The sequence below is a fragment of the Hibiscus syriacus genome, unplaced genomic scaffold (genome assembly GCF_006381635.1).
Source record: "Hibiscus syriacus cultivar Baekdansim isolate YM2019G1 unplaced genomic scaffold, ASM638163v2 tig00116925_pilon, whole genome shotgun sequence".
Classification (NCBI taxonomy): Eukaryota; Viridiplantae; Streptophyta; class Magnoliopsida; order Malvales; family Malvaceae; genus Hibiscus; species Hibiscus syriacus.
The window spans coordinates 290,807-317,808 of record NW_024063474.1 but is presented as its reverse complement, the minus strand read 5'-3'; the positions used below and the strand labels follow the sequence as shown (position 1 = coordinate 317,808).

General features: G+C 35.8%; 1 non-coding gene and 1 pseudogene across 1 annotated transcript; both read left to right on the top strand.

Annotated features, from left to right (window-relative positions):
• The first annotated feature begins 137 nt into the window (after positions 1-137).
• Positions 138-3,141, top strand: LOC120187959 (annotated as a pseudogene).
• Positions 3,142-8,766: 5,625 nt separating this feature from the next.
• Positions 8,767-8,839, top strand: TRNAR-CCG. Its single transcript has one exon. It is a non-coding gene; the product is annotated as a tRNA-Arg (tRNA).
• Positions 8,840-27,002: the final 18,163 nt, after the last annotated feature.

Below are 27,002 nucleotides of genomic sequence, written 5' to 3'. Positions count from 1 at the left end.
ACTTTTTTTTGATAACTCAATTTTTAAAATTTTTAATTTTATGACTCGAGAAATGCAGTCTAACGTAACTTGTACAAGAGGTATAACAAGCCTATAAATATGACTCGGGATTTGGAAGCCGAACAGCATAACAAAGATAAAAGAATCGTCCACTTATCAATTATATTCCGAGAAAATATGTTGTACAAAGAGGAGAGCCAAGTTTTCCGGCCGATTGCAACTTTCCCCAAAGACATATGGAGAGATCAATTTCCTCCTACGCATGACTTGGTAATCTTCCATACATGTACTCTACATTTTTATTTATGATGTACTCTACTTAATTTTTCAAGCAGTCTCAGGTATTTGATTCTTTAACCAAAGAAATAGATCCATTGAGGGAGAAAGTGAAGCACATGCTGATGGCTTCTGCAGCTGATCCCAACGAGAATGTTAAATTTATAGATACTCTACTTCGTCTTGGTCTGTCGTATCAATTCGAGAACGATATTGAAAACCAACTGGAAAGCATTTTCAACTCCCATCAAAACTATCTAAATGACCTTGACTTAAGCTCCACTTCGATTGTGTTTCGAGTTTTCAGGCAATATGGTTTCAAAATGTCTTGCAGTAAGGATAACAACATCAGTTGCTAGTTACATATCAATATGTTATTAACAAATTCAAAATGTGAATCAGATGTTTTCGAGAAATTCAAGGACGCTGATGGAAAGCTCAAAGGAACCCTGATTGATGATGTTAGGGGAATGCAAAGTCTGTATGAAGCAGCCCATTTGAGAGTTCATGGTGAGTATATATTAGAGGAAGCCCTTACATTCACCACGGAAAACTTGAAGCCATTGAACAAATGCCTCCAAGACTTGCTGCAAGGACCTACATCTCTTTCTATGAGGAGGAAGACTCAAGAGACGAGACCCTACTTAAGTTTGCAAAGCTAGACTTTAATAGAGTACAAGTACTTCATAAACAAGAGATAAACCAGATCACAAGGTACAAAAAGAAAGCTTTTTGTATCACTTTGAGGGCTACTTTCTGATAACTTTTGCATGCATGTTAAGGGTACTTTTATGTTGCAGGTTTTGGGATAAGAATAATTTTTCCTCTGAGCTTTCTTATGCGAGGGAGAGATATGTGGAGGCCTACACATGGATTAATGCCCTATTTGATGAGACTCGCTATACAAAGTGGCGGATAATTGTTTCCAAGATATTGCAACCTATATCGCTTTTAGATGACACATTTGATGCATATGGGACACCTCAAGAGATTCAACGTCTTATAGATACATTGAAGAGGTCACAAGATATATTATTCTAATTCTTATCATACTTACTTCGTCATCTCCTCAGTTCTAGAGTAAATGTTCATGAACTATTATAATTTTCAGGTGGGATACTGGTGCTCTGGATGATCTGCAAGATTACACTAAAGTTATCTGCAAGGCTGTGCTAGCCGTTTTTGATGAAATAGCTGAAGAAGCTAGCAAGGATGGAAGATCTTATGGTGTTCCTTATGCAAAAGATTCTCTAAGATTAATTATCAATAGCTCACATTTCCCGCATCATTCTTGTTTTAAACGGATAGTTGACATCTTAATCCAAGGTTAATTTGTGACGGATTTTAATTATAAATGTGATTATGTCTAATCTAAAAAATTATAAAATTGATCATAATTTTAATTACAACCGAAAATGTCTCAACGATAACTTTTTAGGTTATAACTGAAATACTTATGCAATTTACATGATTTGTTAATACATGTATTTATTGAGCTAGCGAATCGTGAGTTGAGCAGTGCACGACTGACTCGTGCTCATGAAAAAAGTTTATTGCTCGACTCGGTTTGTTGCTTGTTAAGCTCATTAAAATTTTGTTTGACTTGTGCTCATTTAAAAAACTTGTTGCTCGACTGACTTGTTGCTCATTAAGCTCACCATAATTTTTGGGTAGGATAAATGGTTAACTAGAGTTTTTTTTTGGTTTAGTAAATAAAAAAATATTAATTAATGTTTATTATAAAATTAATAGGTTAATAAATTAGTAGCAATTATTAGTTAATGATTTAGCATCTTTTTTACTATTTATTAGCAAATTAGTAATTACAATTTAGACTTTTTTTTGTGAAATGAATGATTTATTAAGGTAAATATTAAAAAATTATAAAAAAATTTAACGAACTGCTCGCAGACTTATCAAGTCGAGTTGCACATTTCTCAACTAAACTTGCTAAGGTCTCGAGTTGAGTCAACCCGAATCGATCAGTGATCGAGTTTTTACCGAGTCGAGTTCGATCAATTCATGAGCTACTTAACTCATTAAGCACTACTAGTTATGGAGAACATAATATTTGGCTTAAACCTAAAATATTACTCAAATTATTCTATAATGTTACGCTCTTAGTAAGTTTTTCAATTACAACTGATATCTACCGTATTTTAACCTTATATTAACCGGTTGTATTTTATACTCGTCCATTTTAATGTTTTTCCATATGTTCATTCTAATTCGCCGTACAATTTAGCTCATTCAACTAGCAAACTACTATCATGCTGAGGTGAAATGGAACTATGATGGTTATGTACCAACATTTGAGGAGGATATGAGCGTTGCAATGAAGACATCCACTTTTGATGTATTGATGACAATAGCATTCATTGGAATGGGGGAAATGGCAGGGATAGAAGCGTTTGAGTGGCTGCGAAAGGAACCCAAAATCATGAGTGCCGTAAATTTTATAGGTCGTCTCATGGATGACATAGTGTCGCATAAGGTATGCACTGATCAAGAAAAAAAGATCTCTCTATAATAAATTCTATCAATTAATTACTGGTTTGATTGTTCCGATTGAAGTTCGAGCAATTGAGAGAACATGCCCCTTCTGGCATTGAATGTTACATGAAACAACACAGCCTTTCAGAGGAAGAAACACTTGGAGATTTTAAGAAACTGCTGGAGGATGCATGGAAGGATGTAAATGAAGAACGCATGAGACCAACAGCCGTCCCCAGAAATCTGCTCATACGACATTTGAACTTTGCTCGAGTGTCGTATTTGTTCTACAAGCATGGAGATGGATTCACAAATCCAGAATACGTGGAAGATGACATCCCTGCAATGTTCCTTGATCCAATATCCATTTAAAACTGCTGCTTTTCAGCAGAAGTTTGTATGCAGTATGAAAGAATGGTACCAAAACAAACTTGTGCGGCACCAAATGAATGCAAGGGTTTGTATCAGATTAAGTCCTGTCTTATTTTACTTAAGGTTTGCTATGTAAAATTCACTACAAAGCGTTGTGCTCAAATATTTATGTGTGATCCATATATGATTATCATGTACGTTGTTGAATCTTCAATAATATGTAAGGGTTTTTCAGTCAAAAATGGTGATTTTTATTACTCGGCCTTATCAAGGATACGGTTATCGAGATACTAATTGTTGACGAAAACGGGTAAAGAAAACAAAAGAACACAAGAATTTTACGAGGTTCGGCAATGTGCTTACGTCCTCGGTGCTTAGGCGGCGCTAGAAGTTTTATTCAATGATCTTTTAGGTCTAGGTTACATCTCTATTTATATAATAGAAAACCCTGATACATAATTACAAAATCAACCATGTACCGTACCGCGGGGGCTGCGCCCCCGCACCCTCAACCCACATAATTCGTAACCCCACAACGAGACTTTCTTTATAAGGACAGTTAATGTTCGCTTCGCTCACTCCGCTCCATCTCCTGTCCTCTTTACTGGTATATTTATGAGCCATACCTAACAAATCTCCACCTTGGCGAATATCCTGCCCCTTGGAAACTTCAATGTGGGTTGGGTTACCTTGCTTCTTTAACAACTCGAAACATTCAACAAAGTCCAAGCAATGCTTGAACTTGTCTGTCGTAACTGGCTTAGTGAACATATCAACGACATTCTCATCAGTATGTACTTTCTGAAACAAAACCTCTCCAGATGCAACCAACTCTCTGATCTTGTGGAACCTTACATCAATATGTTTAGTTCTAGCACGATACACCTGATTCTTAGCCAAGTGAATAGCACTTTGATTATCACAAAGCAACTGAACTCCAACTTGTTGAACACCCAACTCCTTCACTAAACCAGTAAGCCATAAAGCTTCTTTTGCAGCTTCAGCCACTGCCATGTACTCAACTTCAGTTGTAGATAGAGCCACAACAGATTGAACAGTAGACTTCCAACAAATAGGCCCTCCACCAAGAGTAAAGACATACCCTGTCGTAGATCTTCTATTATCCAAGTCACCTGCATAGTCTAAATCTACATATCCTACAACCAAAGGATTATCCCACTGACTCCCAAAAACAATTCCATGTCCCACAGTACCCTTTAAGTACCGAAAGATCCACTTGACTGCTTCCCAATGTTGCTTACCAGGTTTAGACATGTACTTACAAACTTGACTAACAACATGAGCTAAATCAGGACGAGTACATACCATCGCATACATCAAGCAGCCAACAGCATTAGAATATGGAACCTTTGCCATATCTTCAGCTTCCTTATCTGTCTTAGGGCACTGTTCTGATGAGAGCTTAAAGTGATTCGCCAATGGAGTGCTAACTGGTTTCGCGCTGCTCATCGCAAACCTTTCTAGCATTTTCTCAACATAACCCCGTTGAGATAGCCGCAGTTTCCTTGAGTCTCTGTCCCTGCAAATTTCCATTCCAAGAATTTTCTTTGCAGCACCTAAATCTTTCATATCAAATTCCTGACTCAATAAAGTTTTCAAACCGATAACATCATCCATGTTCTTTGCAGCAATCAACATATCATCAACATACAGTAATAGAAAAATAAAAGAACCATCATCAAGGCTCTTAACATAGACACAACAATCATACTCACATCGGTTGTAGCCAATCTTGATCATATAGGAGTCAAACCGTTTATACCACTGTCTCGGAGACTGTTTCAACCCGTACAAAGATTTCTTCAATCTGCAAACTAAATGCTCGTTTCCAGGTTGAGTGAAACCTTCAGGTTGCCGCATGTAGATCTGCTCCTCTAAATCACCATGCAAAAAAGTAGTTTTAACATCCATCTGCTCTAAATGCAAATCCCAACTAGCCACCAATGCAAGTACTGCTCGGATTGAAGTGTGCCTGACCACAGGAGAAAAGATTTCATCATAATCAACTCCTTTCTGCTGTGAAAAACCCTTTGCTACCAAACGAGCCTTGAACTTCTCCCCCTCTTTTTCTGTTACTGCTGGTTTCTTCTTATACACCCATTTGCAACCAATCGGCTTCTTACCCTTAGGAAGGGGAACTAACTCCCATGTGCGATTGTGATTCAAAGACTCCATCTCCTCAACCATGGCTGCCATCCACTTGTCGTTTTCCTCACTAGTAACGGCATCATGAAAAGTAACCGGATAATCACTGCTAACAATAAGTGCAAAAGATACCAAGTCTTCAAAACCCAATCTGTTCAGAGGCTTTATATTCGTCCGTCTCACCCTGTCTCTGGCGAGACTATAATCCTGCAAATCATCCGTAGTGGAACCACCAGAAGTCGGTTGAGAAGTTTCTGGTTTCTGGTTTCTCAACTGGAAACTGCTCGAAATCCACCACTGTCGTGTCTTGCTTCTGCTGCAACATGGACTGTTCATCAAAAACGACATCTCTACTAATCACAACTTTCTTCGCAACTGAATCCCAGAACTTGAATCCTTTGACACCTTTCTTGTAACCCAGAAAAATGCACTCCTTCGATTTTGCATCAAGTTTGGATCTCTCATCAGCAGGTACATGCACATAAGCAGGACAACCAAAAATCTGTAAGTTATCAAAACTAACATCATGACCAGTCCATACCTCTTCTGCAACTTTCCCAGCCAACGATGCCCTTGGTGATCTGTTGATAAGGTAACACGCCATGTTAACAGCCTCAGCCCAGAAGTGTTTGGGAAGCCCCGCATTCAACCGCAAACATCTGGCTCTTTCATTCAATGACCTGTTCATTCGTTCCGCAACACCATTCTGTTGTGGTGTCTTGCGCACTGTAAAATGCCTCTGAATCCCATGCTCCTTACAGAATTGTAGGAACTGTGAATCTGTGTACTCCGTACCATTGTCAGACCGCAAACACTTGATTTTTCGTCCTGTTTGGTTTTCTACCTCAGCTTTCCACAGCTTGAACTTCTCAAAAACTTCAGATTTCTGTTTCAAAAAATACATCTAAACTTTTCGTGAAAAATTATCAATAAAAGTAACATAGTACCTAGATCCACCCAAAGACGATGTTGTGGAAGGCCCCCATACATCAGAATGCACATAATCAAGAATCCCTTGAGTTGTGTGCTTCGCAGTCTTAAAACGGACTTTAGTCTGTTTACCAAGAACACAATACTTGCAAAAATCGAGCTTACAGCTTTTGACACCATGCAACAAGTTTCTCTTGTGTAATTCTGCCATACCACGTTCACTAAGATGAGCAAGGCTCATATGCCACAATTTTGTCGTATCATCACAGGACTCAACAGAGTGAACTCCACCTGCAACGGTACTCCCTAACAATCTGTAGATATTCCCTGCAGTCATCTTGCCTTTCATCACAGTCAATGCTCCTTTAACAATCCGAATGGTTTCCCTATCCTCGTCAGCCTTAGGGATAAAACCATTCTTGTGCAAAGTGCCCAAGGAAATTAAATTCTTCTTCAAGTCTGGGATATGTCGAACACCACTCAACGTCCGAACGGAGCCATCGTGCATCTTAATTCTGACATCACCAATACCAACAATATTGCAACATCGATCATCACCCAAATAAACCGAACCAGAATTAGCCGGCCTGTATGTCGAAAACCATTCCCTATTTGGCGTGATGTGATAAGAACATCCAGAATCAAGAATCCAAGCATCCGTCAATTGTGTCATTGAAATAGAAAGCATATCACCCTCACTGCAATCAGAATTATCATCATCGACCACGTTCACAGACTTGGATGAGCCATCACGCTTCTCATCAGTCTGCTTTTTCAACTTCGGACAGTCTCGCTTCATATGTCCCGCCTCCTTGCACTTGTAACAGTGAATCGTCTTCTTATCCCTGGATTTGGATCTGGAATTCCGCTTCCCGGACCCTGCCTTCTCTGGCTTCCGTCCACGATCTCGATTACCCTTGACATATAAGCTATCGGCTTGAGAGCTTTCCCCTGCATTCTGCTTCCGCTGGTTGTGAGCCAACAAGGCTGCAGTAATCTCCTCAACGTTGATAGTCTCTTTCCCATATGTAAGAGTAGTCACCATGTGTTCGTAAGAGGGAGGCAACGAACACAACAGAATCATCGCTCTGTCTTCATCCTCAATTTTCACATCAAGCCGAGCCAGATCAGAAACGATTTGATTGAAGACATTCACGTGTTGCGCCAAATCGTGATCGTCCTGCATCTTCAGCCCATACAGCCGCTGCTTCAGATACAGTTTTGTCGTTAAGGATTTGGACATAAACTGACTTTCCAACTTCCTCCAAATTTCGTCTGGAGACGATAGATGCATGACGTGATACATGACCTCGTCCGCCAAACATAATCGTATGGTTCATGCCGCTCGCTGCTGCAATTCTTCCCAATCTTCCTCATCCATCGACGTCGGCTTTGAAGGTCGAAAAGCCTTCAAGATCCCTTGCTGCGCCAATAGATCCTTCACCCTCGTTTGCCATAATCCGAAGTTACCCTGACCATCGAATTTTGCTCCTGACATCTGATACCAATTGTTGACGAAAACGGGTAAAGAAAACAAAAGAACACGAGAATTTTACGAGGTTCGACAATGTGCTTACGTCCTCGGTGCCTAGGCGGCGATAGAAGTTTTATTCAATGATCTTTTAGGTCTAGGTTACATCTCTATTTATAATAGAAAACCCTGGTACATAATTACAAAATCAACCATGTACCGTACCGCGGGGGCTATGCCCCGGCACCCCCAACCCACATAATTCGTAACCCCACAACGACACTTTCTTTGTAAGGACAGTTGATGTTCGCTCCACTCTATCTCCTGTCCTCTTTACTGGTATATTTATGAGCCATACCTAACACTAATGAAAATCCAGAGCTTGTGGCTTGTTGCATGCTGCAAACCCGAATGCATGGCAACGTAAATATTAGTGGTTGAGAGATTTAGGAGATATTTGAGAAAGTGGTTGAAATAGATAATCTGTAATGGGATGATTTTGCGTCCTATAAAATTGTAACTTTTATCTTCCATATTTTACCCACTTCATTCATCTACTTTTTCTCTTCCTCTCACCTTATTTATCTAATTAATTTATTTTTCCTCTTTTTTTAAAGTGTAATATTGATTTTAGAAGTTATGCCCATTTCTATTTTATCGACCAAGATAAAATCGTTTATAAAATTGTGTTTTTTTATCACGATATAGTAAATCTAATTATTATTTTTAATTTATTATTATAGTAATTTCCAACGTTTTGTTTTATAATAGTATATCTTATCAACAATTTGACTAACAATCAGTTGATTTAGTAGGATAAGACGCTAGATTCCTTATTTATTTATGTTTAAATTGCCAATGCAGACCTTAACTTGTTCATCAGGTTTTATTAAATGATATAAACATACAATCAAGTTATATAAAGATTTTATTAATTAATATTCAGCTTTATTAGGATACAAATTGTCAACTAATCAGATCAGAAATGGAGGGTAAAGCACAGAGGATTTATGAATAACTAATTTCAATTATAAATTTAAGCGAAACACATCGTAGGTGATCGCGTGGCCTAATGGATAAGGCGCTCGCCTCCGGAGCGGGAGATTGTGGGTTCGAGTCCCATCGCGATCGTCTTTAATAAATTTTGTGCCAACGATAGGAATTCTGTTTTACTAAAAGGTTCGCCTTTTTTTTTGTGTTCAGTTGACAAAGGGAAGTCCGCTGAACTAGTATATTGTTTAAGTATATTCAAGTATATTGTTTTTTTTAAAGGAAATTACAAGGGAGAATGGAATTCAATTTATAAAAAAGGAAAAATGCAGCGATAATTTGACTCGAGACTTATTATAAATTGAGTAAGCCTTCGGCTACAAGCATGTATCAAGTGTGTTGATGTTTATAAATGAATTTTACTAGCCATGGCGTCTTCTTCCCGCCGCTTATTACTAGATACAACCAGTGCCACCGGCGACGGTAGATGTAGAAGCAGTATTAGAGAAACAAACCATAGAAAGACTCATAACAGTCCCCCTGCTAGAGGGCTCGAGTATTTATTTACAATAAATTTTCTAACTTGGGATAATATTTACAGTTAAAAGTTCAATATAATGTATTTTAACCAGTTAAATCTTTAGAAATATTTTAATATATCACATACCAATTAAATTATTATCATGAGATATACAGAGAGAGGAGAGGAAATGATTCATTCATGGTTGTGGATATTTTCCCCTCAAATTTATCCCTCAAATTTATTTATATCTTTCTTTAATTTACTGCTGTGATATTTTAGTATTGAATAAAGAAACAATATACTCAAGCATAAGCTATGGCGATTGAGTTGTTGTAATATCAGTTTGTTAACGAGTTATCATTGCTATGTGTATTTTTATGTTAGTGTTGATAGTGTTTATACCTCACTGTCGATAATCGTATTTATTTGTATCTATCATTTGTTTGAGTTATTTGGTCAGATTTTTAACTTTTCCCCTGTATAATCATTTATACTCTTAGATAATTAATTTGTATGATTGAATGGTTTTAAGAAAAATGTCCGATTTATATATTTAATTTAGTCTTGTTTTAATAGATTCTTTCTCTCTAATATTTTTCTGATAAATTAGATGTTACTACTAATTCAAAAGGTTAGTTAGATTCATTGTTCTGGAAGATATAATTTTGTACAAAGGAGAGACGTCACTTTTAATCCACTAGTAATATTTTTTCTAGGAAATTATAGGGGGGGCTTAGAGTGCAAGAATAAAATTCAATTGTAAAAAGGGGAAGTGCCGCCTTAATTTGACGCAAAGATTTGTTATAAATCGAGTAAGCCTTCGTCTACAAGTATGTATCAAGCTATTGTTGAACAACAAAACTAGAACCAGAATGTCATCTTCTGATAATAATGCGCAGTTAGCCAGGCAGGTGGAAATAGTATTTGGAACGATAGGGGGTGAGGAATTTTGATCTTTAACATCAAAACCTTTTAAGCATTGTGTTGATGTTTATGAATGATTTTTACTAGCCACGAAGTCTTCTTGACAGAATTTCAGGGATAGCATGGCTTCTAATAATCGCTTGTGTTATAACAAAGCTAAAGAAGACTGAGAATAAGGATAAAGAATTACAGATAGCAAAAACAGTAGATACAGAGCTACAACCAGCGCCACCGGCTGATGCGGCGGTGGATGTGGAAGCGGTATCAGAGAAACAAACGATAGAAAGACTCATAGAGTGTTGAAAAAGCCAAGTTGGCCACATGGCCAAAACAACTTTCGGTGGTATAATTAATGCACCGAAATTTTTGGTTGAATTTGGACAATGGTTAAATCTCATTTTTAGTCATTATAATTTAGGGTATTTATAAATTAGTCCTTAAGCTCCAACTATAAATACCCTAGTCATTTAGCTTCAAAACCATCCCAAAGCATTCTAGCTTTCTTCAAATACTAGAGAATTTAGAGAGTTTCTAGAGAGTTGTTTTCTCCTTTTTATCAAGAGAGAATTATCATTATTTTCTGCTTGGTAGATCGAGAGAAGTTGTAATTCTTATTTTCTCATAGTCAAATTCTTCTACCGTTGCCCATGGTTTTTACCCTATATTATTTAGGGGTTTTCCACGTAAATTTTGTCTCTTTTATCTTCATTTTTATTTTCTAAAATTATCAGTTGCGATTTTGCTCTATCTGATAGCCGTCTTCCGTAATAATTGGTATCCGAGCCAGATTTGAGTGTGTAATATATGCTTATTGTCTTTGTAGTTGCCACCAAAAGGTGGATCCTCTAACATAAGAAAGTAAGAATGTATTATCCATTATTTGAAGGTTCCAGAGAACTATTCACGATAGTGAAACAGTGGGAGCTATATGTAATAGAAGCTATGGCAACGAAATTTGATATTGAAAAATTCAATTGGAGAAATTTCTCATTGTGGAAATTGAAGATGAAGGTCATCCTGAGGAAAGACGGTTGTCTAGCAGCTATCAGTGAAAGGCTAGTAGATTTTACAGATGACAACAAATGGATTGAGATGTATGGGAATGTTATGTCAAACTTTCATCTAGCATTAGCAGATAAAGTATTGTCAAACATCGAGGAGAAAAAGACAACTAAGGAGATATAGGATCATCTCACCAAATTATATGAGGCCACATCGTTGCACAATAAAATTTTCCTTAAGAGGAAATTGTACACTCTCCGTATGTCAGAATCTACTTCAGTGACGAAGCACTTAAACACGCTGAACACTTTATTTTCTCAGCTTACATCCTTAAGATGTACAATAGGAGAACAAGAACGTGTTGAACTTCTACTTCAAAGTCTACCTGATTCGTATGATCAACTCATCATCAACTTGACAAACAGTAATGTCACCAGTCTAGTCTTCGATGACATTGCAGCTGTTGTTCTACAAGAAAAAAATCAGCGCAACAACAAGGAAGACAGACAAGTAAATCTACAACAAGAAGAAGCGTTGACAACGATGAGAGGGAGATCAACAGAACGTGGCCAAAGTAGCACTCACAAACATGGTAGATTGAAGTCGAGAAGCAAAAAGAATTTAAAGTGCTACAACTGTGGAAAGAAGGGTCACTTGAAGAAGGATTGTTGGAGTCTAAATAAAAACTCCAATCCAAAAGGCAATACCGTAAACACTTCAGATGATGGAGATGCTCTATGGTGTGAAGCGTCAACCACAGTGGAAGGCAGAAAAAGATTTGCAGATATATGGCTCATTGATTTGGGAGCAACATATCACATGACCTTAAGAAGAGAATGATTCCATCATTATGAAGTTATCTCAAGAGGATTTGTGTATAGTTGCAATGATCATGCCTTAGAGATCATTGGCGTGGGAACCATCAAATTAAAGATGTATGGTGGAACAATTAAAGTTGTTCGAGATGTACGGCACGTGAAAGGCCTGAAGAAAAATTTATTATCCTACAGATTGTTGGATAATAATGCAAGTAAGATTGAAACACGGAATGAAATCATGAAGGTGTTCCGTGGAGCGCTTGTGGTGTTGAAATGTGAAAAGATAGCAGCAAACTTGTACATGCTGAAGGGAGAAACTTTGCTAGAAGCAGAAGCCTCTGTTGCCTCATGTAGTTCAGATTCTGTAATGCTATGGCATCAGAAACTTGGACACAAGTCAGAACAAGGAATGAAAGTTCTTTTGGAGAAAAAGTACTTCCAGGCTTAACAAAGGTATCACTTACTTTGTGTGAGCATTGCATAACAAGTAAGCAGCACCGGTTGAAATTCAACACATCAAATTCTAGAGGCAAAAGTGTTCTAGAATTGGTTCACTCTGACGTATGGCAAGCACCAGTTACATCCCTAGGTAGATCAAAATATTTTGTCTCATTTATTGATGACTACTCCAGGAGATGTTGGGTGTACCTTATGAAGAAGAAGTCAGATGTGTTTTCCACTTTCAAAAGCTTCAAAGCGCGGGTGGAACTTGATTCTGGAAATAAGATCAAGTGTTTCAGAACAAATAATGGAGGAGAATATACAAGTGAAGAATTTGATGACTTTTTCATGAAAGAAGGCATCAAAAGACAATTCACAGTGGCAAACACTCCTCAACAAAATAGAGTGGCAGAGCGGATGAGCAAAACATTGTTAGAAAGAACAAGAGCAATGTTGAGGGATGCATGCCTAGAAAAATCATTCTGGGCGGAAGCAGTCAATACCATCTGTTATTTGGTGAATCGAGCTCCATCAACTGCAATAGAGTTGAAGATACCAATGAAGATGTGGACTGGTAAACCAACTGATTATTCAAATCTTCATATATTTGGAAGTGTTGTGTACGTGATGTACAACTTCCAAGAAATTTCAAAGTTGGATCCAAAATCCAGGAAATGCAAATTCTTGGGGTATGTTGATAGTGTAAAGGGGTATCGCTTGTGGGATCCCACTGCCCAAAAAGTGATCATTAGCAGAGATGTTATCTTTGTAGAAGATAAGCTACAAAGAAAAGAAGACGATGATAGTGCTGAAAAGTCAGAGACTACACAGATACATGTGGAAAAGGAGGTTGAACAAGGATATTATTCTGAAGTAGAACCAGCACATGATGAACAAGAACCAGAGAGTTCTGAAGCTCCAACAACTCGTCAATCAGATCGTGCGAGAAGACGTCCCAATTGGCACTCAAATTATGTTATAGAAGGTAATATTGCATACTGCCTTTTAACAGAGGACGGTGAGCCATCAACATACCAGGAGGCAATAAACAACTCAGATGCTTCACTATGTATGATGACAATGCAAGAAGAAATTGAATCCCTTCATAAAAATAATACATGTGACCTTGTGCCACTACCACAAGGAAGGAAGCCAATTGGTAACAAATGAGTCTTCAAAATCAAGCAAAATGGTGACGATCAAGTTGAGAGGTATCGTGCAAGACTGGTGGTCAAGAGATATGCTAAAAAAGAAGGTATTGATTTCAATGAAGTCTTTTCTCATGTGGTTCGACTAACAACAGTTTGAGTAGTTTTGACAATGTGTGCTACATTGAACTTACATCTAGAGCAGCTAGATGTTAAAACAACTTTTCTTCATGGAAATCTTGAAGAAGAGATTTATATGCTCAAGCCTGAAGGTTTTGAAGAAAAAGAAAAGAAGAACTTGGTTTGCAGGTTGAACAAATCTCTGTACGGTCTAAAGCAGGCGCCGAGGTATTGGTATAAGAGATTTAATTCCTTTTTTATGTGCCTTGGATACAACAGAGTTAATGAAGACCCTTGTGCTTATTTCAAGAGGTCTGGTGATAACGATTTTGTTATATTGCTGTTGTATGTGGATGAAATGTTGGTTACAGGACCCAACAAAGATCATATTGAAGAATTGAAGGCACAACTGGCTAGGGAATTTGAAATGAAGGACTTGGGATCAACAAATAAGATCCTAGGGATGCAAATTCACCGGGACAGAAGCAATAGGAAGATTTGGCTTTCATAAAAGAATTACTTGAAGAAAATCTTGTCACGATTCAGCATGCAAGATTGTAAGCCAATTTCTACCCCTCTTCCTATTAACTTCAAATTATCCTCCAGTTTGAGTCCTAGTAGTGAAGAAGAGACGATGTAGATGTCTCGAGTACCGTATGCATCAGCAGTGAGAAGTTTAATGTTCGTTATGCGTTGAAAACATTTTGATGTTTCGATATAACAAATTAAGTATAAATGAATTTTAAGATTTTACAAATGATTTTCTAAGTATATTCGATTTAATTACTCGAATATCAAATTATTACTCAAAGTCTTCAAGATCAATTTCAAACCTTACTAAATGTGTAAAATTGTGTTTTATACTTAATATATTTTTGAAACAGTTTTCACAAAGTATTTTAAACCAAAATCAAGCCTAAAATCAAATTTTCAAAGTGATGCACCGATGCACCAATCCATGCATCGATGCACCATGGAATAAATTGAACATCGAATGCATTTCATGTATCGATGCACATACTATGCATCGATACACTCAGAGTTTTATGAAAACGTCGAATGCATTTGATGCATCGATGCACCAACCATGCATCGATGTACTCAGGTTATTTTGAAACATCGAATGCATTTTATGCATCGTTGCACTCTTAGTGCACCGATGCACCTAGTGTATGCATCGATGCACTGACGCTCCCAACTGATTTTATTAATTGTTTTCACACTTAAACAACTATATTGACTCCACTAACCATCCCCAACGCTCAGAATCATTTGAAGGAGTATTTAAACAAGTTCTGAAGCCATTGATCAATAAAAAGAAAGAAGAAATCATTGAGAAACAAGAGAGAACGCATCAAACATCAAGTTTGTGCAATTCAAGCCAAATTTCCTTTCAATATTCACTTTGCTTTCAAGAACACAATTTGTGCTCAATTGTAACTATCTTTGAGTGTTCTTATCTTGTTCTAGAATTGTGCAAACATATTGCCTTGTGAGGTTTTCCTTGTAAGCTTGCGAATTTGTGTATTTCTCTTTGAAAAAGAGTGTGATCAAGAATTGGGGTATAATTCTTGAGGGAGTTGTAAGGTTACTCTTTGTCCTCGAAAGAAAGAACAAATTAGTGAATTTGTTGGAAAATCCTTAGTGTGGATAGCTAAGGTAGTGGACGTAGACTTTGGTTGAGAAAGTCGAACCACTCTAAATCGCTGTGCAAATCTTTTCAAATTTCTGCAAAAGCTTTCACCAAATTTTTAGTTGCCAATTCACCCCCCTCTTGCCCTATTCCATCAATCGATTAACTCAACAATTGGTATGAGAGCCTCACTCATTTGAAGGTTTAACCACCTCTTGAGTCGATTCGGGAAGAGTTAAATCGATAAAGATGACGTCCACTTCCGGTTCATTCTCTATGGAAGAATCCAGACCAATTGACGTGCCTCCACACTTCAACGGGAAAAATTATCGTCGTTGGAAGAGGTTTATGATGATATTTATCCAAGCATTTGATATGGAAGCTTGGATGATAATCGAGAAAGGATATTCCTCTTCTACGAAGAAGGCAAAGAAGTGGAGTGATCAAGAACAGAAGAAAGCTCAACAAAATACAAAGGCTATGCACATGTTGTGTTGTGCAATTGATCTTAATGTATATAAAGGAGTTTCTTATTGTTCAAATGCCAAGGAGATGTGGGATAAGCTTGAGGAGATCTATAGAGACAAGGAAGAAGAAGAAGAACCAATAAAAGTGATGTATCTATTAGCTCTCACAGAGCCAAAGGTATCTTCTAGCTCAAATAGAATAAATTCAAAATGTTTTAATGAGTTACAAGATGCCTATGATGAATTATTTTTGGAGTTTGAAACCATGAACTCCAAATACAATAAATTAATTTCTAAATTTATTGCTAAAAATGATCTTCTTTTGAAAGCTAAAACAGACTTGGAAAATCAAAATGAAATATTGAGAAATGAGTTAGAGCTTTCAAAAATAAAATCTGAAAACTTTGAAAAAGAAATTTTCAAATTAAACAAAATTCTTCTAGAAACGAAAATGGATTTTGAAAAACAAAATGAAATCGTTAAGAAGGATTTAGAGCTTTCAAAAATAAAATTTAAAAATATTGCAAAAGAAAATTTCGATTTGAAATTTAAGCTTGAATGTTTAACAAAAGAAAAAATATATCATTTTAAATAATTCATATAGTTCAATAATGACAATATGTTCACATTGTAATTATCATAGTCATAAGGAACATACTTGTCCTTTAAAGAAAGGAAAACGATTTAAAATTATACAAGTATGGGTTCCAAAAGGAATAAGAGGCATTGAAACTAATGTTCAAGGATCCAATGCAATTTGGATACCAAAATCTACTTAAATGTCTCTTGTTGGTGTGTGGGAACAATGGTGATGAAGATGATGATATTAAAGATGCTCTAGCCACACATGAAAAAGGAATGGGTAACCTCTAAACTTAATGTTTTTATTTCATTTGGTTGCTCATTTAGTTTATGCATGCATGAGTTCTTAAATGTTGAATAATTCAAAATGATTAAGTTTTATCTCATGTATGTTGAAAAATATTGTATGATGAACATAGTAATTTTTGGTAATATTTTATAAATGCTAGTTCATCATATTAACTTTTGGTCAAAATTGTTTTTAAAAATGTAATTGATATCCCTTTAACAATTGATATCGATTTTTCAAGAACTTTGGTTTTGCAAAAATTTTTACCTTAAATTTTTCTTAATGATTATACATATATTTTTTTAAAATATTATAAAGTTTTAATGCATAACATTTTCAAAAACTTTATGCATGTGCTCTTAATCTTGATAATCAACATTGCATAATGTTTTGTATGTGAATGGATTAAAGCATAATCCGATTAAATGAATTTGACAAAAGATACAATGTCTTATTTTTAAATTAAGTGTTTGCAAAATTGATTGACATTGCATCCCTTTGATTATGCTTGTTGGTCATAGAATAGGAAACATATATATGGTGCATTTAGACTCTATTGATATGACTAATTTATGCCTAGTTGCTAAGGATGAGCATGATAGTTGGTTATGACATAGGAGACTAGGACATGCTAGTATGAGTGTTTTGCAACGGCTAATTCAAGGAAATTTTGTTCAAGGGTTGCCTAAGCTTAAATTTGATAATGATAAAATCTGTGATGCTTGTGCTAAAAGAAAACAGAAGCGAATTTCTTTTAAATCTATTAATGATGTATCAACTAGTAGAGTATTACAATTGATTCATATAGATCTTTTTGGGCCAACTAGGACTACTAGCTTGGGTGGAAAACAATATGCATTTGTCTTGGTAGATGACTATTCTAGATATACTTGAGTTATATTCTTAAGTACTAAAGATGAAGCATTAGAAAAAAATTCATCACGTTTTCAAAAGTAATCCAAAATGAAAAAGGTTACTCTATAACTAGTGTTAGGAGTGATCATGGAACTGAATTTGAAAATCTTGGATTTACTGAATTTTGTAATTCTGATGGTATTAGCCATAATTTTTCAGCACCTAGAACCCCTCAACAAAATGGAGTTGTTGAGAGGAAAAATCAAACTTTAGAAGAAATGGCTAGAATCATGCTTTGTGAAAACAATTTGCCAAAATATTTTTGGGCAGAAGCCACAAATACCGCTTGTTATGTTATTAATCGAGTAATGATTAGGCCTATTTTGAAGAAAACTCCATATGAACTTTTTAAAAATAAAAAACCTAACATTAGCTATTTTCATCCTTTTGGATGTAAATGTTTTATTTTAAACAACGGTAAAGACAATCTTGGCAAATTTGATGCTAAAAGTGATGAAGGAATTTTTCTGGGTTATTCCTTAAATTCTAAAGCTTATCGAGTATTTAATAAAAGAACTTTAGTTGTAGAAGACTCTATACATGTTGTTTTCGATGATAATCTCCTTCCGAGGAAGGATTCTTGTGTGAATGATGATGTAGGCATTATAAATACAAATGACGTTAGACATGACTTTGGAGAACCATCATCAAACGAAGAAACGAAAGATGAGGAAACTCATGATCCTCTCGAGAATCCAACCATTGAAGATAGGGAAGTATCTTATCCAAGAGAGTACAACTATGTCAAGGATGGTGAGATTATAGGTGATCCATCCAAAGGGGTAACAACTCGATCTTCTCTTAGAAATATTTGTAATTATGTTGCATTTATCTCATGCATATAGCCTAAGAATATTAAAGAAGCATTAAATGATGAACATTGGATTATGGCTATGCAAGAAGAGTTAAATCAATTTGAGAGAAGTAAAGTATGAACATTAGTTGAAAGGCCTAGTAATAAATCTATTGTATGTACTAGATGGGTATTTAGGAATAAGCTTGATGAAAGTGGTAATATAGTGAGAAACAAGGCTAGTCTTGTTGCTCAAGGCTATACTCAAGAAGAAGGCATAGACTATGATGAAACATACGCTGCCGTAACTATGATGGAAGCAATTAAAATGTTATTAGCATTTGCATGTTTTCATGAATTTAAATTATATCAAATGGATGTTAAAAGAGCATTTTTAAATGGTTTTATAAAGGAAGAAGTGTATGTGGAACAACCTCCTGGTTTTGAAGATTTAAAATTTCCAAATCATGTTCTTAAATTGAAAAAAAGTGTTTTATGGTTTAAAACAAGCTCCTAGAGCTTGGTATGAAAGATTGTCAAATTTTTTAATTGAAAAAGGTTTTTCCAAAGGAAATGTTGACACTACATTGTTTTTAAAGTATAAAGGTAAAGATTTATTAGTAGTTCAAATTTATGTTGATGATATAATATTTGGTTCTACTAATGATGTTCTATGTCAAGAGTTTTCTAAGCTAATGCAAAGTGAATTCGAAATGAGCATGATGGGAGAACTCTCATTTTTCTTGGGACTCCAAATCAAGCAAAAAAAAGATGGCATCTTCATCAATCAAGCTAAGTACGTCAAATATATGCTCAAGAAGTTTGGACTGGAAAATGGGAAACCTTATGACACTCCAATGAGCTCATCAACAAAGCTTGACTTAGATGAAGGAGGTAAATGTGTGGATGTTAAATTATATAGGTCAATGATTGGATCTTTGTTTTATCTAACTGTAAGTAGACCAGACATTATGTTTAGTGTTTGCCTATGTGCTAGATTTCAATCATGCCCTAAGGAATCACATTTACTAGCTGTTAAGAGAATCTTTAGATACCTTAAGGACACTTCTAGTTTAGGACTTTGGTATCCTAGAGACTCTAGCTTTAGCTTGCATGCCTTTTCTGATGCGAATTATGGAGGATGCAAATTAGATAGGAAAAGCACCTCCGGTACTTGTCAATTCCTTGGAAATATGCTGATTTCTTGGTTTTCAAAGAAACAAAATTGTGTAGCATTATCTACCACTGAAGCGGAATACATTTCAACTGGTAGTTGTTGTGCACAAATTTTATGGATGAAACAACAACTTTTTGACTATGGAATTGAAGTAGGTACCATTCCTATCAAGTGTGACAATACTAGTGCTATTTGTCTCACTAAAAATCTCATCCAACACTCTAGAACTAAGCATATTGAAATTAGACATCACTTCATTAGAGATCATGTCGCTAAGGAAGATGTAGTTCTAGAATTCGTTGATACTTTGCACCAATTAGCGGATATCTTTACAAAGCCTTTAGACAAAGAAAGATTTTGGACACTTAGGAGAGAATTAGGTTTAACTCACCTATCTTCACTTAGTGTTTAAAATAATTTTAGCACTTTTAAGAATAAATGAAAAATGTTTATAATAATAATTTTTTATTGCATTCTTTGCAATTAGTTAGGGGGAGTTTATGTTATTTAGTGAAAATTAATTTTATGTTCAAATGTAGTTTAAGGATTAATTTGATTGATTGAACATGATTAATTTTCAATATATGAGTTGCCAATACCACTAGAGCTAATTAATTTAGCATTTTGAGTGTTTAAAACGGATTTTTGATAATTTTGTGCTTAATGCATCGATACACTTAACAGTGCATCGATGCATCCCTTTGAATGTGCATCGATACACCATAAAGGTGCACCGATGCATGCCTTGAATGTGCATCGATGCACAAGGCCATGCATCAATGCATCCATCGGGTTTTTGGATAAAAACCCTATTTCTTCCTCATTTTCTCAAAACACTCTTAAAACTCTCTCTTGGCCGTCGCTCCTCTCTATCTCTCCTTACTATCAAAATTGCTCCAAATCCTTGGTTTTTTATCGGAATCTTCGAGATTTTCAACTCCTAATCCTGCTCTTATCATCAAAACGTGCAAAACAACATTTCATTCTCATCAATCCGAAATTTTCAAGGTATTTTTCTAAAAACCTCTATTTTATCATATTCTAATCTTACGACTAGTTTTAATTAGTTCTAGGATGAACATTATATCGGGAATTGATTATTTGATGATTACAAACTAGATTTTACAACTAATTTCATCAAAAACTCATAAATTTTCAATGAAGTTTTGAATTTTCAAAATAAAAAAACGAAAATCTAAATTTAATTTTTAAATTTGATGTTTTTATTTAATTATGTTGTTTTCATGAAAACTATATATATTATGATCTTTCAAAGATTATTTTCAAATAATTTTTCAAAACTATGCCCATTAGGATTTGTTTTAGAGAACCTTGAATTATTGAGGACTCAATTGAGATATGAGATTGATTATTGTGCATACATGTGTTTCAACTTGCAGGTTATTTTCCTTATTCCGATTCTTAAACCATGTCTAATCCCAAACGCCCTAGGACTTCGTCGAGTCGTTCATCCCTTCCTCCAAATCCTGTTCCTCCTCCACCTAATAGCCTATTAGGATCTTGCTTTAATATGTCTGAACGTAGTAGAGATGAATTGTACTCTAGGTACAGAAATTCTTTCCAATCCTATAGAATCCGGGAAGGGCGTATTCCTTCTCTTCAAGCCATGATAGATATTGACTTCGAATACCTTCCGATTCTTAAAACTTGGAAGTTTGATAAATTGTTTCATCTCAAACCTATCGTCTATCAACAATTAGTCTGTATCTTCTACTCCAATGCGGTATGCATTCAAAACGAAACTCAATGTGGGACTATAACCATTAGATCCTATCTTTTAAGCCAATATATTAATATTGACCCTGAGACTATAGCTTTCCGTTTTGGGTTAGATGATGATGGGTTATATAATGAGAATGAAAATGTGGAATATCCCTATGTTCCAAACTCTAGTGTTAGTACTCTACGATCTCATCACAATCATTTTCTTCATTTGATGATCTCTTGGTGGTTTAGACCATCCGGAGGTAGATACTCCACTCTTCGTGCTAGGGATTTATGGTGGATGCACTGTATCAAAAATAAGATCAAAATAAATATGCCCCATATTATATTTAGTCAACTAGTGGACATCATAAACATTGTTCCTTCAAAACATGTCGAAACATTGATTTATGGATGTCTTCTTAGTAACCTGTTTATCAAACTCGGTCTAAACGTCTCTCTCGACAATCCTATCCAACTCTAAAATCAAATCAATCTAACCTCCTTGAAGAAAGCGGATTGGAAACAAGATGAGGAAACCGGTCTTTGGGTTTTTCGACCCGGTAAGCAAACTCCGGGAGCTAGTTCTTCACGAGCTGCTCGTAGCTCTTCTCGTGCTCCTCCTCCGGCATTAGCTGCTGACGATGATCCCGAGTTTCAACAACTTATGCAAGATATCAAGGATCACGTACCAGACGATGAGCCTGCACCGGAACCAGCACGACAAGAAGATCAAATGCCACCATATTTTCGATCTTTCTTAGAGTCGTTTGATCTGAGGTTTGCCTCCATGGAGTCTCAGACTACTGAATTTCAGCGGGAGATGCGTGAATGTATGGACGCTCTCACTCTTGAAGTTCGAGCTCATTATCCTCTTCTTCCCGATCCTTCGATGGAGTAGATTTGTTTCCTTGATTATGTTTTCTTGGTTTTTAAAACTTGGATTGATTTTGATGTTTCTGGATTGTTTGTTTTAGATTGTTTAATGTTTGAATTTGTTATGGTTTGGATGATTGGATTTTGAACTTAATATATATATATTTCGTTTGGTTGAATTTTCTTATTTTTTGCATCATTAGACATATATGACCAATTATGACATTTCACATTTGATTATGAATATTGATTATGGAACTAATGGCTAATCTCTCTTTTGATTGTGATCTTAGAAGCTTAAGCTATATTTACTTATAATCAATTGGCTATGCTTTTCAAAACCTTGTTTAAAAACGTTTTAAAATCTTTTTGATTTAACAAAAAGGGGGAGAAATATTAAGTGTTAAAAGGGAGAAGTGTTATAGTAAAGGGGAGTAATTTTTCAAAATTGATTTCAAATTTTTAGAAAATCTTAAAATAACACAAATGTTTTGTTATATCAAAAAGGGGGAGATTGTTAAAAACATTTTAATGTTTCGATATAACAAATTAAGTATAAATGAATTTTAAGATTTTACAAATGATTTTCTAAGTATATTCGATTTAATTACTCGAATATCAAATTATTACTACAAGTCTTCAAGATCAATTTCAAACCTTACTAAATGTGTAAAATTGTGTTTTATACTTAATATATTTTTGAAACAATTTTCACAAAGTATTTTGAACCAAAATCAAGCCTAAAATCAATTTTTCAAAGTGATACACCGATGCACCATGAAATAAATTGAACATTGAATGCATTTCATGCATCGATGCACATACTATGCATCGATGCACTCAGAGTTTTATGAAAACATCGAATGCATTTGATGTATCGATGCACCAGTCATGCATCGATGCACTACGGCTATTTTGAAACATCGAATGCATTTTATGCATCGTTGCACTCTTAGTGCACCGATGCACCTAGTGTATGCATCGATGCACTGACGCTCCCAACTAATTTTATTAATTTTTTTCACACTTAAACGGCTATATTGACTCCACTAACCATCCCCAACGTTCATAATCATTTGAAGGAGTATTTAAACAAGTTCTGAAGCCATTGATCAATAAAAAGAAAGAAGAAATCATTGAGAAACAAGAGAGAAAACATCAAACATCAAGTTTGTGCAATTCAAGCCAAATTTCCTTTCAATATTCATTTTGCTTTTAAAAATACAATTTGTGCTCAATTGTAACTATCTTTGAGTGTTCTTATCTTGTTCTAGAATTGTGCAAACATATTGCCTTGTGAGGTTTTCCTTGTAAGTTTGCGAATTTGTGTATTTATCTTTGAAAAAGAGTGTGATCAAGAATTGGGGTATAATTCTTGAGGGAGTTGTAAGGTTACTCTTTGTCCTTAAAAGAAAGAACAAATTAGTGAATTTGTTGGAAAATCCTTAGTGTGGATAGCTAAGGTAGTGGACGTAGACTTTGGTTGAGAAAGTCGAACCACTCTAAATCGCTGTGCAAATCTTTTCAAATTTCTGCAAAAGCTTCCACCAAATTTTTAATTGCCAATTCACCCCCCTCTTGGCCTATTCTATCAATCGATTAACTCAACACTATGATATGAACATGACCAGACATTGCACAAGCAGTGAGAGTGGTTAGTCGGTACATGGCGAATCCAGGCAAAGAGCATTGGAATATAGTAAAGAGGATCCTGAGATACATCAAAGGGACCTCAAATATTGCTTTATGTTATAGAGGATCAAACTTACTAATCAATGGGTATGTAGATTCTGACTATGCAGGGGATTTGGATAAAAGCAAATCTACTACAGGACATGTGTTTAAAATTGCTGGTGGAGCTGTAAGCTGGGTTTCAAAATTACAGTCAGTTGTGGCTACGTCAACAACAGAAGCAAAATATGTAGCAGCTACACAAGCCAGTAAAGAAGCAATTTGGTTGAAGGTTCTGTTAGAGGAGCTTGGGCACAATTAAGAGTATATCTCTCTGTTTTGTGACAGCCAAAGTGCCTTGCATCTAGCAAGGAATCCACCATTTCATTCAAGGACAAAGCACATACGAGTTCAGTACCATTTCATTCGTGAAAAGGTGGAAGAAGGGATGATAGATATGCAGAAGATCCATACCAAAGACAACATAGCAGATTTCATGACAAAGGCGGTAAATGCTGATACATTTACTCTATGTCGATCCTCTTGTGGCCTGTTAGAGACGTAAGCAACATGATGGTACAAGATAGAAAGAATGGTGTGAAGATATGATTGTTCCAATCAAATATTCAAGTGGGAGATTGTTGAAAAAGCCAAGTTGGCCACATGGCCAAAACAACTTTCGGTGGTATAATTAATGCACCGAAATTTTTGGTTGAATTTGGACAATGATTAAATCTCATTTTTAGTAATTATAATTTAAGGTATTTATAAATTAGACTTTAAGCTTCAACTATAAATACCCTAGCTCATTTAGCTTCAAAATCATCCCAAAGCATTATAGTTTTCTTACAATACTAGAGAATTTAGAGAGTTTCTTGAGAGTTGTTTTCTCCTTTTTATCAAGAGAGAATTATCATTGTTTTCTCCTTCGTAGATCGAGAGAAGTTGTAATTCCTATTTTCTCATAGTCAAATTCTTCTATCGTTGCCCGTGGTTTTTACCCTATATTATTTAGGGGTTTTCCACGTAAATTTTATGTTTCTTTTTACTTCATTTTTATTTTCTCAAATTATCAGTTGCGATTTTGCTCTATTCGATAGCTGTCTTCCTCAACATAGAGCTAGTGCTAGATGAAAAACCAGCCAGGTTTATAGCCCAGTTGCTTCAAATTTTCACGTCAGTTACTCTACCAAACTAGGCCAAGGAGGGTATGGCTCAGTTTTCAAAGGACATTTCCTGAATGGACGACTGTAGCTGTTAAACTACTCAACAATCATGGTATAGATAAGAGGATCGAGGAGCAGTTCATGGCTGAAGTTTACAGCATAGGAAGAACATATCACCGGAATCTAGTAAGGCTTTATGGCTTTTGCTTTGAACCAAACACAAAAGCTTTTAGTTTATGAATACATGGAAAATGGATCGCCTGACAAACTGTTATTCGAGAAGAAACATGAAATTGGGTGGGACAAGTTATATGAGATAACAGTCGGGGCTGCGAAAGAGCTTGAGCATTTGCATAATTTCAGCCTCGAGAAAATAATCCACTAAGATATTAAACCAACAAATGTTTTAGTTGATTCCAACTTTTGCCCAAAGATTGTTGATTTTGGACTCGCAAAGTTGTGCAACTGAGACTCCACGAATACAACCATGTTGAGAGTCGGAGGGACTCCTGATAACTCCGTAAAAAGATTATTTTTAAGGCCTTTTCAACTTAAGTTATTGTTTGTTTAAGGGTACATATAGGTCATTTTAGATGTATGTAGCTGCATATAATTGCATTTTTGGTGGTTATGTTATTTTATTTTATTAAGGTGCTATATGAAGAGGAATGTGTGGTTTTTAGTATGTGCAGGAAATAACAAGCAAAATAGGCGAGCTGGGAAGTAATGCCGCGGCATCACACGTTGCTGAAGCATATTGAAATGCCTTGGCATTTCTGGCACAGAAAACGACAAAAATATACAGCTGTATGTGGACAGCTGGCTCTGCACGTGAAATGATGGCTGTAACAGCCTGTTAGGGGACCACTGACACCTGGAGGATAAGGTTCATGCACAACATGTGATTCTAGGGGTATGAGGGGTATTTTGCACCCAACAATATCCCAACAACCTCATCATTACCCCTAGATATTTTTTATATATTACACCTCACAAGAAAGAGAGTGGTGGAAGAAAGGAGACGCGTACTGTAGCAGAAAAATTAGATTTTTATTTTCCCTTTTCCTTTCTTCTTCCTTGGGTTTTCCTCCATTGATAAAGCTTCAAGGAGTGGTGAGCTAGGCACCAAGAGGAGCTAGCGAGCTAAGGTGGTTCGTGGTGGCCGAGGAGACCTCTGGTGGCGCGCGTCGAAGGCTCTTTCTCACTTCCCTTTTCTGTTATTTTATTTATTTTATTTGTGGGTTGTTGGAACGAATATTTTGTGGATTTTTCTATGGATATTTTGAACCCCACCATGAACTAACTTATTTGGTGGTGTTGGTTTAATGGATATTTTAACTTTATTTTAATGGTATATTTAAGTTTATTTTGGTTCTTTATTTGCTTTGCTTGTGAGTGCTTCACCATCTAGGCTTGTAAGAGGCATGGAAATGTCCATTTCTTAGATGAAGGTTAGGTGTTCGGAAGAATCCTAAGCTAAAAATACTTGTAAGTATTCGGAAGAAACGCAAGGCAAGATCCTCATAAGCAATGGGTTATAGTATTTTCAAGGGGCTTTGAACCGGCCTATGAATATTATAACCTAATCCCTTAGATCTCGGAAGAGACTAGGATAGGATTTCAATGACTAAAAAGGGTGTCTTTATCAATAGGGTAGGCTGTCCAACATCGTTGAGTGAGAGCAGATGCCTTGGTATGCTATTCTGTTAGGTTCATGTGAGAACATTTTAGGAAAGCCCTGTCGAGTAAGTAAAGACCAGATAGCTTAAATCTACCTGAGATATAATTTTAGCATTCTTAGATCAATCCCTACCATTCATTCCATTGAAAGCTTGTCACGTGAGGATTATCTTCTTTTCATTTTATTTATCTTTTATTTACTGTTTTTACTATTTTTCATTGTCTTGACATTTCATCATTTTCAACACTAAACATCTATTCTTGCCACTGCATTTCCATTTGCTACACCATCACACCATCAATCCACATTCACCAGCATACACATATCCATTGTCGTGACATTTGTATATATCA